General features: G+C 39.8%; 1 protein-coding gene across 3 annotated transcripts in view; it reads right to left on the reverse strand.

Annotated features, from left to right (window-relative positions):
• slc8a2b (solute carrier family 8 member 2b) overlaps positions 1-17,627 on the reverse strand; it is a 200,380-nt gene that overhangs the window by 124,790 nt on the left and 57,963 nt on the right. For all 3 annotated transcript variants that reach the window (XM_085244319.1, XM_085244317.1, XM_085244318.1), the window contains one exon: positions 13,463-13,502. The gene's annotated coding sequence lies outside the window, so the exon portion shown is untranslated. The remainder of the gene's footprint in view (positions 1-13,462; positions 13,503-17,627) is intronic.

Here is a 17,627-nt window from a genome sequence, read left to right on the forward strand (position 1 = left end):
CTGCCAACATCATTAAGGACTTCACCCACCCTAGCCATCATCTCTTTGAACTGTTAAACCTCTGGCAGATGTTGCAGTTCAACCAGAGTACACACATCCAGATTAAGTAACAGTTGCTTCCCCCATGCAATAAACATGCTAAATAAGAAAAAACACTAAATTGCCACCCATCTTCCTGCCATGCTCCTGTACTTTGTTAACATACATACAGGGTTTTCACATCTTTATCTATCATAGATTCTATTGTATGCTTTAGTTATCCATGTTCCAATCAACATCATGTGTCTTCAGTGGCACTGTAGAGAAGCATTTTGATTTCATTTTATGTATTAACAATGACAATGAAGGCAATTCAGGTCATTTTAGAATGGACGCCTGTATATTAAAAATGTTTTTTTACATTTTTTATTTATAGGGCCCTTCTCTGCGACTCTGTTACGAATGTGACGTCTGTGTAGCTGTGCATACCCAACCTCATTAAACTGACTCTCAGCTTGAGGTGTGACCATTTTTAAGGGTATTAACATATCAGCTATTATTTTGTAGAGCTGAGAAGGAATATTCTCATTTTTTAATATGTGAACCAATAAACACTACACACAGCCTAGCTCTGAGGCATATTTATACATATAGCAGTAATATAACACATCAGACACATTATGTGAATTGAAATAGTAGGAATCAGAAAATGAAGAAAAATATTCAGACAGAAGAAACACGGTTAATTTAAAGATGGGCTTTGGGAACAAAATAATGCCAAATAAATTAATAACAAGGGACAAGAAAAGCTCTCCCAAAACACACTCCTAGCTGTTCATGGTTAAAATGGAGAATTTACTGTTAATAATATATAACTTGAGATTTTTTATTTTGTAGGCCTAGAACTTAAAATAGTATCAATGCAGCGAGTTCCAACTTGAAGCAAACAGCTTTAATATATTAAAAAAATGTGCTTCTAAAATTATTTCACAAAGATATTGTAATTCATGTTTATCACACTGTGTTCTATTATATTATTATTAGCTTTCTATAGAGCAACAATATCTACCAGTGACAGGATGGGTGCAGAGGACATGCTGTAATTTGATACTTGGTTTGTCATAAGGTCTACAGAAATACAAAACATTCTGTGATGCTCCAATTGTAATGCTGTATTAAAGATGAGTGGCCATTTCTGCACGTCTTTGCCGAAGACAACCAAGTAAGTAAGTTGTATCTCACAAATATGAGAGTAATATGAGAGTAGCAGAGTTAACGTCTACTGCAGACATGCTTCAGAAATGATTAAGACCATTTTTTGCCTTTACCTACACTAGGATAAAAAAGATCAGATATTTGCTTCTCCAGATATTTTTTGATGTACCACTTTTTTCACACCTTTGTCTGCAGCTGAAAATGCAAAGGGATGTTCTTCCTCTCCGCCAGCTCTGCTGCCAGGTCACTCCCTCCGCCATGCGGTGGATGACTTATGAGTCAAAGTTTAAAGACTTTTAACGTTGGTGCACCAGGCTGAGACCATTCCATCATCTTCCTGCTGTCGACATTCAGCAACTTTCTGTTCTGACACACATAACAAATGCCTTCTTACATCTGGCGTGTTACATATTTTGTAGTGTCTGAACTATGTGTGCACATTTATTGACTCACTGAACTTAACAAATGAGGCTGGATTTTTGCGTACCAACCACGTATAAGAGACAGTAAGTATTCAGCAGATCTAACAAATATGTTTTGGTCTGTTTGCCATCTCAGTGAGGCGCGAGCACTTTGTGTGTTTATGCAGTTACTGTAACTATAAAGGTTCCTAATAGAAATACTGATAAAGGGTATGCCACTATCATAAGTGGTAACGTATCTAAAACAGCATTAATAAAATGTAAATTTCTAATATTGGATAAATGCACTAAAGTAATCTTTAAGAGGAAGGGAAAGATTTTTGGTAACAAAGGCTTCTGGTTTCTGTTTGACAGACTTGTCATCTTTGAACAGGGTTTTGGGTAAATACAGGTAAAAGTTTGTGGAATGACCACAAGAGAGGCTGCATTTATCCACTGCATTTACTTATCAATATTTGCCCATTTCATGATGACATTTTAAAGTTATTGGTGTATTTTCCTTATTTTTAGTTCTATTCTTTTCCAGTGGCAAATGTTCATATTAAAGCAGGACACAATTTCAGAGAATCGGCCCAATGTAATGAGCCAAAGGCTCAGCCTTCAGACTGTTTCAAACACTCGGTTTCACGTGGTATTTTCTACTCTTGGCTCTCACTAATTTCAGCAGGAGAGGATGTTCCTAATATAGTCATCTTTGGCTGTGAGCACAGAAGTGCTATCAACCTGCTCAAACTTTCTGTTGATGAGAGACAGATAATCAAAGGAAAGCTGGATTAAAACTGCATCTTGAAGATTTCACAGTATTAGATTGTCATTTTTTTTAACTGTAAAATATACAAAGCTGTCCTACTCCAAGACTACAGTCCAAGAATAATATAAAGCTAGAAATGAGCTTCACAGATCCCCTGTAACAGCACAGAGCTGTTAAAACCATAAAAGCACTATATTTCAGTCGTCTTAGTCTTTTCTAAAGATTCTTGCTGTTCTATGAGAAAAAGAAACATTTTCTGTTTCTCTTTTGTTCAGACAGATGAGCTTATTCGGGCACCATGTGATCACTGGGCAATTTGTAAAGACTGAATTTTACATCAGTTCGCTTAACTCACATTAACAGCTTAACTATAAAGTGGGATCAAATCCCAAAAGAATCGTTGACAATCATATTTGTTGTAATTTATTTAATTCGCTCAGCCTCAAAACAGCAGCTGGCACATCAGACCTTAGTGACAGAAAGGAAATGAGCTGCGTGACTGCACAGTGTGCCTAACCAGAAACATAAATCATGCTCTTTACTCTGTCATTGTACTGATACGCTGAAAAAAGATAAGAAAATCTCACTCATGCATACAATAAAGGAATATGGTGGATACTCAGGGAAAAAAGAGCAAAGTTCTCCTCTCTCCCCTCTCCTCATCCTTTTTATTCTCGCGACGCTGCCTCTCTCGCGCTTTTTCTCTTAACAAAGTTCATTGTGTGTTTGTGTGTCTCACTGAGAGCCATCCATCTCCCGTCCCTGGCCGCTCTATAATTACAGTGGCTCTGCCTTCCCTCCATGCCAGCTAATGCTCTCCTCATTACATTGTGTATGTGTTTGTGTGTGTGTGCTTATCAAATACCAAAATACCACCACCTCCGCTCCTTGGTAATCGCAGTCTACATCAGCTGTCACCTTTTCAGATGTGAAACAAGAAGCTCGGGATGTGCACACACAAACAGAGACACACATGAATCAGGCTAAACGGGTTTTTTGCTTCACTGAATGAATTGTACTGGGGTGCCTGGCTTGAGCACCAAAGTCAGCCTTCATTTGGTGATTACCAAGGTAATCTGACATAAGAGCTAAGAATTAACATCCTAATTCTTGAAATACACTTGGTGTGTGCCTGTGACGTCTGTTTATTCCGTACTTCACATGGCTTCAAATCACACTGGGAGCACTTCAGAAGCAGAGCCTTCAGCCTGCACAGGGTCTTTTATTTTGAGAATTGACAGCATTCCCTATGCTGTTCCTCTCTGCCTTCCTGCCTTCCTCACACACTCTGTGCAGCTGTGATGGACACGCAGCAGAGAGACACTTCTAGGACACTTGTGAAATGTGCTGCGGCTCATTGGTTGGCAGCACTGCAACGACAAAAGCCACATATGTGGTAAAATTATTTTCCCCATTGAATGAGCAGCCTGTTTTTTCCTTAAATGAGTTCATGAAATCAGCAATTACACAAAGTGAAGAAAACATGAAGAATCAGTCACATTTTCCTACAGCCTGAGGAAGAGCAACACAGATTGTTTCAGTTTCTCAGCAGCTCAAACTTCAAATGCAACAATGCATCTATGTTTTTAAATGCAAATCCAAGAGTCCCCAGCCTGCCACAGGGCTAACAGAAGCTAACATTTATGCTCACTTTCACATCCGCAGCCAATTTAGAAACAACAAGTAACCTAATGAGCCCGTGTTTGTACTGCAGGAGGAAGCTGAAATAGCCAGAGAACCCATGAAAGCACCAGGTAAGCACAGGTAAACCTTTATGTGAACAGAAGAATAGACGGATACCTAAATTTACATGACTATATATTTAATAGGACTATGACTGCCCCATATCATATTGTTCATAATAACACCGGACAGTATAATAAAATTGTTATAACAAAATTATTAAAATGTCAAATCACGATATCATTTCCATAGCAACGCCGTGTGTATGTTTTCTAGTGCGTGCAGAAGCCCTGGGCATGTCTGAGAGAAAGAGCTGTGTATCAGCCTCCAGTGATGAGTCCGTTAAATGTGGAAACAAGAAACGTGTTTCACCTCTCGAGGCAAAAATAAACCAATATGCAAACAAAGGACTTGTTTGCACTGAGCACTCACTGGCTTTACTTCATGACAGGAAGAGCAAAAGGTGAATGAAGGTGTCGAGTCTTCAATGTTGTACTTTTACAGGGAAAAATACTACCTGGGCTACTTCTGTGCTTACATTTGATTTATGCTTTGACACTACTATTGGACCATAAAGCTATAATTCATAGTAAGAAGTAGGGATGGGTACCGGTGTCCGGTGCCATGATGGCACCGGTTCTGACATAAACGGTAGTAACCAGACCGAAAAGCAGCGCACATTTCGGTGCTTTATTTCGGTGCTTTTTTTCGGTGCTTTTTTTTTCCTGAGCTGTGATACACTTCTAGCCAATCATTTTACGTTTCCGAGGATAGTAGGCGGGGCCAGGTACGTACGTTCAGTTAGAGCAGAGCTACAGATTAAAAATGTCCAAGGCGAAGCGGTCAAAAGTCTGGCTGTACTTCACAGCAAAATATGCAAACTCAGCAGCAACAAGTGCTTTAAGCTGATACTGTGATACTGTCAAAGGAGGTAACACCTCGAATCCGATGAAACACCTGGCGACGCATAGCGTTTTTTTTAAAAGCCGAGAAATGTGCCGTATTTGATAGCTTGCTGCGAGACCTCACACTGTGCACGTTGGGTGGGTTGCCAATTATCGGACCCGGAGCAACATCCCCCAAAAACCCGAAGAATAGAGTCCTGGCCCGTAGCCCTGCCAGTGTAGCAGAAATGATGAGGATATTGATGCAGCAGCAGCCGTTCTTCTCTGCGTGAGTCGCTTAATGTTGTTCGTGTGTAATTTACGTTGAGTAGGCTAACCACGTTATTACATTAATGCATGTAAGGTGAACTAGCAAACATCATCATAGCTACATGCGGCTGTCTTCTTGTTTGATGGCAGATGCTCCCTTCACCCTGGCCAAAAAGGCTAAAATGACCAAAGAAAAAGTGGGAAACAGCTGAACATGAGAGGTTTTTGGACAAAGTTTGTGTTTTTTCCATTGTTTAAGCACTGCTTCCAGCCAAGAGTGATACCATATATGCCCCATAGCTGCAGAAAAGGCTAACATTGTTATCTTTTTACAAAAAAAAAACAAAAAAAACAGCTGAACATGAGAGGTTTTTGGACAAAGTTTGTGTTCTCCATTCTTTAAGTACCGGTTCGAGCACCGTTTAAGCACCGTCATCAGTGACAGTAGCTCAGAAAACAAGGATGGAAAAATGTCCTTCGTTTATTTACAGTTATAAACGCTGCTGCGTCATAATTTTTCTTGACAAATCACGATACAGTTTTGAGAATATTTTTCAGTTTAATTACACACGTAAATATATGTGTGTTAGTGTCCAGCACATAGGGCTCACATGAGGTTTTGACACAGGGGGAATGTTGCTGTTGGCAAATATCACATTTGTCTTATTGACATGTTGTCGAAGCTTCATGGGAGCAGTTTTTTATGCTAAACATTAATCATGCTCATTTCCTGTGTTTTTCATTTATAACAAAGTAGGTTCATTCTCAGAAAGGCATATCAGTCTGGAGCTCAACCTGATTTTTTTATTGACACTGGTTTACATCATCTTTACAATGACTGATTAATACCCACCAGCATCATTAGGACTGTGCAGCTGGAGTGATGAAGGGATGGAAGAGGATGAGGAAAAGATTTTGGGTGTCGGCTGATAAAGCTGCTCTGCAGAGGAGGCTGTAGTTTGGAGAGAAGAGTGAAATCATAAGCTGCAAGAACAAGAAAAAATAACAGAAGGAGGAGGAAGTGATGGTCACCAAACAGAGTGAAGGAAGGAGGAATAGAGGAATATGTGAAATGAGGGGGGAGAGGAGAAAAGTTTGATATCAGGCTTGTGGCAGAAAAACTGAGAAAATAAAAGGGACAACAAGGAGGAATTATCAGCCATCCTGATGATGCACTAAGACCTCTGAATAAATGTGCCCTTATCATCTATGAAATGATGCTATAATCTGGTGACTGCTGTAAAAGAAGGCACTGAGTCCCAAACACTGTTTTTTCTTGAGCCCTAAACATGTTCATTTTTGTCTAAGCAAAGATTTCCAAGGCTTCCTCAATGACAGCTGTCACTGTGAATCTGTTAAGTAAATAATAAATCTGTCAATCAAGCCGTGTGAAAGGATGGTGTGAAGACTCCAATTAGGCTGCAGAACACATGAAATCATGAACCCCACTGTGCTCCACAGAGTGCTTTTTAAAAATCGTGTGTGATCACGAGTAAACAAGAAAGAAAGAGAGAGCCTGAGATGTTCAGGAAAAGTAAAAATAAGAGCATTGGAGTCAAACATGGGGAAACAGTTACAAACAGAAGGCTTCTGGTGGCTGGAAAGTTAAACGCAGCATGAATGCAGACCAGCAGGTGACTGAGGTGTGGGTGTGATTGTGTATCAAATGATAAGAGCTATTCAGTGGGCTGAAAAGTCTGGAACAGTTGGAAATATGATGGTGAGGAAAGAAAGCAATTTATCATGAAGTGAAAGATAGAAGGGAAATATAACAGAATGAAAAACAAACAGAATGTATTATTTTACCTTGAAGATCATAATTTCATCCAATTACCACCTTCAACTGTAAGCTTACAAGCAACACACCACTCAGTGTGTGTTGGTGCCTCAGACCAAGTAAACCAAATGAACCAAAGGAGTTCATTCAGGTAAACTTAGAACATAATGGGTGAGACGGGACACAGGACTGGAGGGTGACATGGACATTACTAAACAAACACGTGCAGACGAAGTCCTTTTAAAGTCATCAGCATTTATATACTTGTAATGCATCACTGTCTCTCCAACACGCACACGCCGGGATCTTCAACTCTCCTTTGGTCCACTTATATAAAGCCAATTATTATTCACCACCTTCCACCCACCCACACACTCCTCCCCTCTGCCTTAGCATCCACCCACCGCTGTATCCAGGCAGAAGCCATTAGAGACCACACACAGCAGGAACACTGAACCATTTATGGACACAGGACTATTCATGTCACACACACTGTGTGTTGGCTCGGCATGGTGGGAAACACATGCTGGTATCTGCTGCTCGACTGTTATATTCGCTTGGAATGTGACAGGAAGTTGGTCAAACTGAGCGCTAATAAAGTTTAAATAATCTGCAACGATGCACAAAAAAGTCACTCTGCAGTCGACTGAGTGACAGAATGAAAGTGTCAGCTGAAACGATTTAAAAATCACACAAAGAATCGGCCCTGGCTTTAAAAATGACTAATCAAACAGAACTGACCTACACATTAATCAAAAAGCAATGTTTACAGAAGAAAGGCAAGATACAGTCACTACTACAGAAATATCGCTTTACCAGTGCCCACAGCTCTGACATATGCGTCACTTTCAGTCAGAGTGAGACTGCAAATACATTTATAGTTGAATTTCCTTAAAGGCATTTAAAACGATCGACTACTGTAGCTACAGACATACTTTTCATTTATCATCTAATCACATCGTGAAGCCTCTAAACTCGCTTTTCTGTAGTCTGCTCACATGTGCAGAATGCAGAGGTATGCAGTATGAGCGACATCTTCTCTCAACACATACATGCACTAAATTGCATAAGAGAATTCTTGTGCATACATGACTGGAGTGCTATGTACAGTATATAGAGCTTTTTTACTCTGAGCACATTTAATACAATATCCGTTCCCTGTTCTCTTTCATAATATAAAATAGCAAGATTAAAGGTGGGGAAGGATTTCCTCTCACTGTGGGATCAGTAAGCTCCACATTCAGATTGTTTTGGTCTCTTCTTATCACTTCCCTGGGAGACATATTCCCCAAACTATTAAAGTATGGCCAAATTGATGCTGGTAGGAGGAGAGGTTTTGGCATTAGAGTAAAATAAAATTGTCTGTCCTGGTAAAAGGCATAAAATGGAAAATATGTCTCGACTGCAGTAACTTCCAGAGAGCCAACCAACTGTGCTCATGTGAGGCTCCAGTTCAAGTCTATTCGTAACATTTGTGCTTGTTTGGGAACGACCAAAGAGATGTTTTTGTGCCTCTGCTACAGAAAAATACTCACTTCTTTGCTTCGAGCAATGTTTACACGGAGCAGGAGAAAAATTGCTGTCCGTTTATCTTTTCATTCCATGCACGCTCTTTCTAATGCATGCAACACCATTAAATATACCTCATTGCACAAATATTAAAATAACCCTGTGCCTCAAAACAAATCGCTGCTGTATACATAACATGGTTCACTAGAAAACCAAATTATTCTTCAACAAATCATCAAAATGGTCTTTAAAATATTACAACTATTGCATTAAATTTTTTATATGACTTGGCAAATGACTCTTTTGTCACACTGCTGTACTGTTAATAAATACTAAAATAGTAAATAGTTGGTTTCACAGGTTACATTATTTTATTTTTCACATTTTTAATGGGACGAATTGGAGGATTTTGCCAAGACTGAATCCAAACAAAGACCTGTGACCAACATGCCACAAATCTAGCCTTATTGATTTTGTGTCTTTTTCACACATAGAGGGGGTGTCAGCCTTTCTAATAAAATATTGATTATGCTTCAATCATCTTCACCCAGCATCCCGAAGCTACTGGTGTGCAACAGTCTGTGTTGTTCAGTGAAAGTAATGGATTGGATTGTCGGGTAATAACATTCAGGCTCAGAGGCAGGATTTAGTTCCTGGAGGTAACAAGGTTACAGGTTCAAATCCCGCGGGTGCTGCCATCTACATTCTACAAACAGGCAGACAGGAAGCCAATAGAAATATGAAACCTCTGGCAAACAATGTGTACGTGATTAAAGGAAGCTGCACGTGGGGGGTGGCTGATGCAGGGACACCGAAGGACAATCTTAGAATGTATCTTAATCATTTTGTAGAGGAAAGCAGTCAGTGGAGATTCAAGGCTCACAATATAATGGCAGCCTTTGAGGTACGGGTTTACAAGGAGGCCCCAAAAAAAGCAGAAGTCATGATGGATCAGGTTTCATGTTGCATAGTTAATAAAAACCTTGTTAATGTGGGCGTGTGTTTGATTAAAACAAACATTTTGTGATAGTCTCAGCCATTCCCAGGATTTTGTCAGTGAGCGGCACATTCAAACTTAAAGTAGGGGGCACTCGGCAAAACAGAACAACTGCTTAGATAGAAATCCAGTGTAGGAACGAAAAGTACGATTTTCAGGCCAAGCCTCGATACAGATGTATTACTGTAACCTGCATAAACAAGAGTCTAGCATGGTTTCGTGTTCAACAAATGTTTTACAAAGAAATGCAAGCAGTATTCAGTGTCTTTACCCCTATAGTACTTCAGTATTATGCAGGAACACGTAAATTAATATTATACAACCGGGTCATAATTATTTATTTATGTGTATCTCTCTTTAATGTTGCAGCTGGAGATGATTTTAAGTACTTGTATAGTACTGGGTAGTTTTATCTTTAATAATAGTGCAGCTTGCATGAGTAAATCCAAATGTTAAAATCTGCAACAGAAGAAGAAACCAAGCTTTAAACTATGTGGCCTTATATGCAGGAAGGTGGTAGAGTAGAAGAAATAAAAATACCTGGAGTATAATAACATTAAAGCGAGCTTCAGTTGAGTAAATGCATGAAGTTACATATCCACATGCTCATGCAGTGGTGCTTTGTGCTGTGAAATGAATATTGTTGTAGTCCAAAGATATTGGTGTAGGTGGGACACATATTAGTGTGCTGATGCTGTTGCTCTAGAGCCAGTCTCAAAGTCACGCTCCGCACTCACTGGGATGTATTGAATCAGTAATCAGATCATATTTTTTTAAAAACACTTTAAATTTTTAAAAAGTAAAAATTGTCTGTGTTAAACCTTTTGCTGATGTTGCTTTATAATATACAGATTTCTTAATGTCATTTGCACTACTACTTGTTAGAATTCCATATTACACAGTTGGACCTTATTATTTTTTGTTATTTAATTCTTTCCATCTCACCCAATCACTGGCATCACACCAACCATCTGCATGTCCTCCTTCACTACATCCATGAATCTTCTCGGAGGTCTTTTCCTTCTGCCAGCACCGTCTTTGACATCCATGGTTCAATATATCCATTATCCCTCATCAGCACATGCTCACTCTCATATATAAAAATTATTAGGCCTTCACTTAGGCCATATAGTACTTCTACTTATAAAAAATTTATTTTTGTTGTAAATTATACCGTTTGTATTGTTCTGCTACTGCTGCAAGAGTAATTTCCCCTATGGTATCAAGTACAAAGTGGTATAAAGTATCCAAACATTCTACAACCTACTGCAAAACAGGGAGAAGGACAGAAACCACACTTTTAACTCAAAGAGACTTCATCTATTTTACCTTTATGGGGTTAATGAAGTGATAGTCACAGATAAATTTAATTTATATTTCAAACAGACCTCTCACACAGGGCACAAGCTTGGACGCAAACACCCAGAACAGACATATCGACTGAAGGAAGAAATGTTGCTCAGAGGTGTAATAAAATGTGATCAAATGAAAGTAATAAAGTATTAATGAGGATGAGATAATTCAACGGGGCATAAAAATAATCAATGTGTGCGACAATGGAGAGGAAATGGCCACTTTCACTGGCATCTCATCCTACTGGACCGCTGCCCACATCGTTAGAGGTGATTCCCCAGTCAAAAATATATCTCATACTTTGAGCTGTCCCTAATCACTGTCTCCATTACATTTCAGGGATGGCGGAAAAGAAGGAGGAAGGACAGAGAAGTATAATCACGGATGTAAAGTGCACGAGGTTGACTACTTTTTTGAAATAACAGCAAGTGTTCTGGAACCAGAAAGAGAAACGGTGAAAAACAGAGGCGGTATAGGCCAGAGAGACCAAGAAGACAAGGATGATGAAAAAAATGAACGAAAGGATGATGTAAAATGATAAAGAAAGAAAACACGAATTCTGTGAGAAAAGGCTTCCTTGATGTTGCTTTTTTAATAAGAGGTTAGAGATTGATTAAATTTAGAGATGCACTGATGCGCTGTCAGCTGATTCACTCGCTGGGTAAACACCTTGATTAATGTAAACCCAGTGTATCTTCTTTTCTCTGAAACAAAATGGAACATGCGCTGGGCTGTGACTGTTTCTGTTTTAATTATAATTCTGATTGCACTGCAGCCATCTGCCGTTTCATCGATCCAATAGCTTTGCATTAGGAAGTCTTTTTTTGTGCTGCAGTGATTCCCATAAAAGTAATTATTGTTCAGCATTAAATGGATTCATCTTCAACACAATCAGCTCAGCTCTGCTGTTGCAGCTGGTTTAGATGAAATACTAAAAGAAGCTAAACACAGCTTAGTATGATAGTATGATGCAAACATTTACAAAATAATTTGGGGGAATACTGTATACATTTTAACTGAATGGCCAATGTCTCGTAGATTTAAAGAAGATGAATCATGTATATCATGAAATCTCATTTTTTAGGAAGATAATCAGAAATGGGAGAAAAAATGAAAATGGACAAGCATTTATATCACTTCTCTGTTACTGACAGCTCAAACATTTTACAATTATTATTTAGATTAATACGGTACGCTTAACACATTCTATGAACTTTAAACACTTTACCTAACTGTCTCCACATTTAATCTAACAGGCTTGTTTTTGGACTGTTGGAGGAAGCAGAGTATCCAGAAGAAATCCACACAAGCGCAGGAAGAACCTGCAGACTCCACCCAGAAAGGCCTGAACCAATCAGGATGCTGAAACGAGAAACCTTCTGGCTGCAGGGCAACAGTGCCAGCCACTGCACCACAGTACCGTCTGATAGCTCTAATCAGCGCATCTCTAACTCAAACACCAGTTTGCTGTGTTTGAAAGTTGGTGTGGTGACTGTTTAGGGATCAATGCAGATTACAGCTATTACAGCACAGCAGTGCCGTGGTTAGCACTGCCACCTCACAGCAAGAGTGTCCTGGGTTTGTGATGACACTTCACTACTTGTAGTTGACAGTCGTGGCTGGAAATGGTTGATTTGTGACCATTCATAACTGTTGCCACATTAAAGGAATCTTATTCAGAACTCAAATTTGATCACTACAGTGATCGAAAGCAAATTGAAAAAACTTCTTCAATTCAACAACACTGCAGATACAACACAACTAGATGCAGAAACCAGTAACAACAAATCCCTCCTTTTTGCTGTTTCGTATTTTCACTGTGTTTTCTAGATTTGCTTTGATCTTTTTGTTTTTACGTTGCAATCTAGCATCATCCAACATCTGCCTGCATTAAAAGGGACTGAATTAGAGAAGAGCATCATGGTGTCACCTTCTTTGTTCAGGTGACATTTGGCTGTTGGCAGTTTTATAAGGAAAACTTAAAGGCAAAAGAACATACAGCTGTCACTTTCTCCAAACACTTTTACTTATTTCCACTGGGTCAGTACTGCAAACATGAAGTCATGTGGTAAGGTTTACTGAATGAAGCATTTAAAAAAGAGAAAAATGGCACAAACATGGAGGAAACAGCCTGTTGATTGTTGGCAACAAGTCCCTGTTCTCCTGATGCATGCTGCTACATCACACACAGCCTGGAGGGATGACTCGCACACATTTTCTATTTGTTCAAAAAAACCAACTGTCACACACACACACACACACACACACACACACACACACACACACACACACACAGCAGTCCTGGGTTTCCTGGCTTGGATGACGGCAGTGAGATGTTCAGTATTCAGAGTGAAGGAATAAAACCAGTGAACAGGGCGAGCTGGCTTCAGTAACAAAGCAGCCTCTTTGTGACTCGCTCACTGGGACTCGTGTGTGTGTGTGTGTGTGTGTGTGTGTGTGTGTGTGTGTGTGTGTGTGGCAGGATCTCTCCTCATAAAGCATTTGTTCATGCATAAAGCGACTGCACATTAAAACTTTGCGTACTGTAGACGGCGCTTCTACGAGCATATGCGTGACAACACAGCTTACTCACGCACAAACGCACAAAGCCATTTTACTTACCCAAACCAAACTCATGGGGTCGTGGAGGAGTTCAGCTGCCCTGCAACAATCAAGAAAATGTGATGAGGAGACGGCCTGAACAGAAAATTACACACATTAAAACAATATTAGCATCTTGAACACATCCTTGGGACAGACTCTCTAAAATGCACCTTTCAATCATAAGCTCAGAAAGTGGTTTCTCACAGTGCGGCATCCTCCTTTACTGAGCCAGCTTCTCTTCTACCTTAATGTCCTGAGACACTTAACCAAAGTAAACAGATCAATGAAAAGAAATTGCTTTGTTTCACTGTTTGGCTGTAAAGGATTTGTCTCCACTGCACCTATAGAAAACCACTGAGAGAATCAGCGGCTAATATTTCTATTGAGAACCTGGCACACTCTACAGGTTTCTACTGATGTGCCTTTAGTGCTTGTTCCTTCAGCACACAAGCACAGAATATCATTTTGTGCTCTGATAGGTTTTATCACTGGCTACTTTAATCCTTTCAGATTTTAGTACCCCATATGTGGTATTCCAGCCCCTGTAATTGTGCGTTCTTTACTCTTCCAAGTGTCTTGGTAAATAACAAAGAGTTTAAAGGAGCTGCCAGGGTAAATTAAATGTTAAGACGGAGAACATACAGCTTTTAAAAGTATGGGAATTTAAACGTCTCAGTGGCTGCGTGGGCTGATGAAGCGACGGCTTGCCAAGACTTCAGCAGCCTGCGTGTCTTTCCTGAGGTAGTGATGAGGATTCCTCTCTCCAAGGTAAAGGGTGTATAGATTGGATTATTGATCGGTGTGCACAAAAGGAAGAGAAAAGGAAGTGTATGTGAGAGAGAGGGAGAGAGAGAGAAACAGGAAGGAGGGAAGAGAGAACGGTTCAGAAAGCCAAAGCAGCCAGCTGGTAGATGAAAGCAAGCTCCATAATGACGGAGAGAGGTGAGTGTTATGCCACACAGTGTTTTTTTTAAAGATGCATCAGGCTGTTCTCGTTCTGTCAAAGCTGCTGGCATTTACACACAAGGTGCCCTTCAGTGTCTGCGCCCTGATGCTCCTGGTTACGGCAGGTTAGGCAGACGTGTTTGTCACTCCCAACTCAGTGTCGTCTCTCTCTGCAGTTTGCCTTTTGCCCTCAATCCCCCCAAGCAGTCGTGTTAGATGGCTGTCCCATCCCTGAGTCTAGGGTCTCTTCCTTTACAAAGGAGAGTTCTTCCTCCTCACTGTCACCAACTATTGCTCATAAAGGATTATCGGATGATTAGGATGTTTTTTGGTTTTTTTTACTGTTTCAATGTTTTTTACCTTACAGTACTTTACTGTTATGTAGGAGTATAGCGTAACTGAGAACATAGGTTTTATTCGATGGGAACAATCTTTGCTCACAGATTTGATCAGAAGTCAGTTACAGGCAAGGAGTAAGGATGTCTGGTTAAAGATGACTAAGATGCTCATTTCCAGCTTCATCCCTTGTCATAAACAAGCTGATTCAGTAATCACAAATAATGTGCTTTTCATTGACATCATTATAATAATAAGTCAGAAAAAAAACTATCTGAACTTTCAAAGAGATTACACTGACGTCACTGTTTGATACATACATGTATCTATGCCATTGTGCCCTGTGGACGACAACAGACTAGTGTCATTTTGGCCTGACATTCTTAATTTAATTTCATTATTTAATGACATAATTTTCTGTCCATTGCGTCTCGATTCATCACTCAGCAATTCCAAAATAACTTTTTGCATTTTCACATCACTCATTTCTCCCTCGTGATGTGAGTTTGTGAGATTCCAATACTATTCTTTCAAAGAGCAGTGCTGCATTAATGACAGATTACATACTAGCAAATTGGATTTCCACTTTCATTTAGCTTTTCTTTTTTTTTTTTAACTTTTCTGTTGCAGTTTTGTTAATTTTAGGCAATTATGTGATTAAACCCTAGAAAAGAGTTTTGTATTGATACATTTCATCACACCTACAAGCCAAATGTCTTCCACCCTAACTGGAAACACCTGCAGAGTTCATTTTTGCTCCAATGGTGATTATGTCAGCAGAGAGCGAGCTCTTTTGCAGTCCATTTGTGCACCAAGGGAAAAAAGGGAAAATGCTGCTAAGTGCTTACTCAGTGTGTTATTATGTGACACTTAAGGGCCAAGCATCAGAGTGTGATGAGCTGGTAGTCAATGAAAGTTGGTAGGAGTGATCAGTGCCGTCAGACTTGCTGCAACATCAAGGTGTAACAAACTGAAAAATGTGCGAGTCCCTGAGTGGAGCCAACAGGACCAGAAATAAACTACCTAAAGGCTGCTGATGATGATCCGAAGGTGACAGATGAAATGAAAGCAAAGTTGTCCATCTCCTGTGAGCCGGTTCAACAGTCAAAGACAAATCTGCTGCTTGTTTTTGCCAACAAATTTGCTGTCCTGTCTGTTTGACTGTAACAATTTTGTGTGTACCCATCTTTAAAAAAAATAAAATCTCCTTTAAATATTTGAGGATATAATTGTGTTCTCTGGTTGGATAGTATATTTTGCAAATTGAAAACAGCTACTGTATCTGGCTGCTTGCCACGCCAGGGAAACCTTCCCTGCTTCGATGTCCGACCGTGGATGGCTGCCAGACTTTCAACACTCAATTGGTGTTTCCCCAAAGTAAGATTGCTGGCATGCAAAGGATCCCAAAGCTAGACAAAAGCACCTGCTGCTTAAAATTGCTCAATTACTTAATACTCAATACAGCAGCTCACCTGTTGCCTGGAGCCAAAAATGCACCAAAACAATTAAAAAGTGACATGATTGTTAAAAACTCTAAGGAGCTTGGAAAGAGAAGCGACTGGACTTCTTTAAGTTTTTTCACCTCTCATCAGCGAGGTTCTAAGACCAAATGATGGAGAGTCCCAGGTACTCTCTAGTGGGGATGTCCCTTAAGAGAATCATTGACCCACTACTGGTGATGTGCCTCATCACACGAGTCGGGGTGTGAAAAAGGCTGTGGGTGATTATCAATAGAGGTTTCGAGTGAAGCCACTGTGAGAGCTTGCCCCCACCCTATCATGAGATCAACTGACGCAAAGTGTGAGTGGGCATTAAGGAGGCTGGGAAGGATCTCAAAACTGGATTATAGATGGCAGACAGTTGGTGTCGTAAATCAACGCCTCTGTTCAAAGATAGACGTTCACAGTAGACATAGATGCTTCTTTCACTCCTCTTTCAAACCATCTGTCTTCTCTTATCTGGATCCAGCGTAAGTTTCTGGACCTCTTAGATTTCTTAGATGACCATGACCCGGATGACTGAAAACCTACACAGATGATTGTTACCGATTTTTTAAAGTTATTTTAATAATGATTCATTCAGTGGGTCAAGTGCTAAAGATCTTTACAACATTTCAGTGTTTTTTAGGCTTCTTACCACCTGATGCCCAAATGCAGAAGCAGTAATTATTGATTTTGATGTGACGCTCTGGTTTAAAAGCCACTGTAATGAAGCTTTTACTTAAATATGAAATATGAACAGTGTGAGTCCACTCCTGCTTTTAGAAAACAAAATATGCTCCTCTTAAACTCACTAAATGCTTCTGTTTCATTGCCAATGTTCCAGCAACTTCTGCTATTCACTAACAGCAGTAAACTTATCACAGCACTACCATGTAGCACAATGCCACCCAGCTGACAAACAGAGAATGCACTATTATATTTTTAAGTGATTCAGGTCAAATTATACTAAAAGATTTTTAGGATTCCTAATTTTTCAATGTTACAACACTCCTGAGTTTATTCTTTGTTGGAATTCATCACTTTTGGTTCAAGTCAAATTAACCAAAACAAAAAAACTTCTTAATGGCCCTCACTGTTCGAAGTAATCTACTCTGATTGTGTGCTGATTTAGAAAGGCAGCTCTACAAAGGTTTAAGAGAGAGAGAGAGAGAGTGAGCGTGTGCGTGTGTGTGTGTGTGTGTGTGTGTGGTAAGTCAGGCAAATGAAAAAGAAAAGTCAACTAGCAGGAAGGTGATGCAGTTAGTGCATCTGATGTGTTGTGGTCTTGTTTCTTTCTTTATCTGTCAGCCACATTTTGTCTTCGCTGTCTTGTTATTATGCTGCCAGCATAAGTGTGCCAAACACACATACACAAACACACCCACACCCACGCACGCACGCGCACACACACACACACACAC

Source organism: Mchenga conophoros, linkage group LG14, assembly GCF_057382185.1.
Source record: "Mchenga conophoros isolate Kocher_MC1m ecotype Shallow Benthic linkage group LG14, M_conophoros_male_GT1.1, whole genome shotgun sequence".
In the NCBI taxonomy this organism is placed as follows: Eukaryota; Metazoa; Chordata; class Actinopteri; order Cichliformes; family Cichlidae; genus Mchenga; species Mchenga conophoros.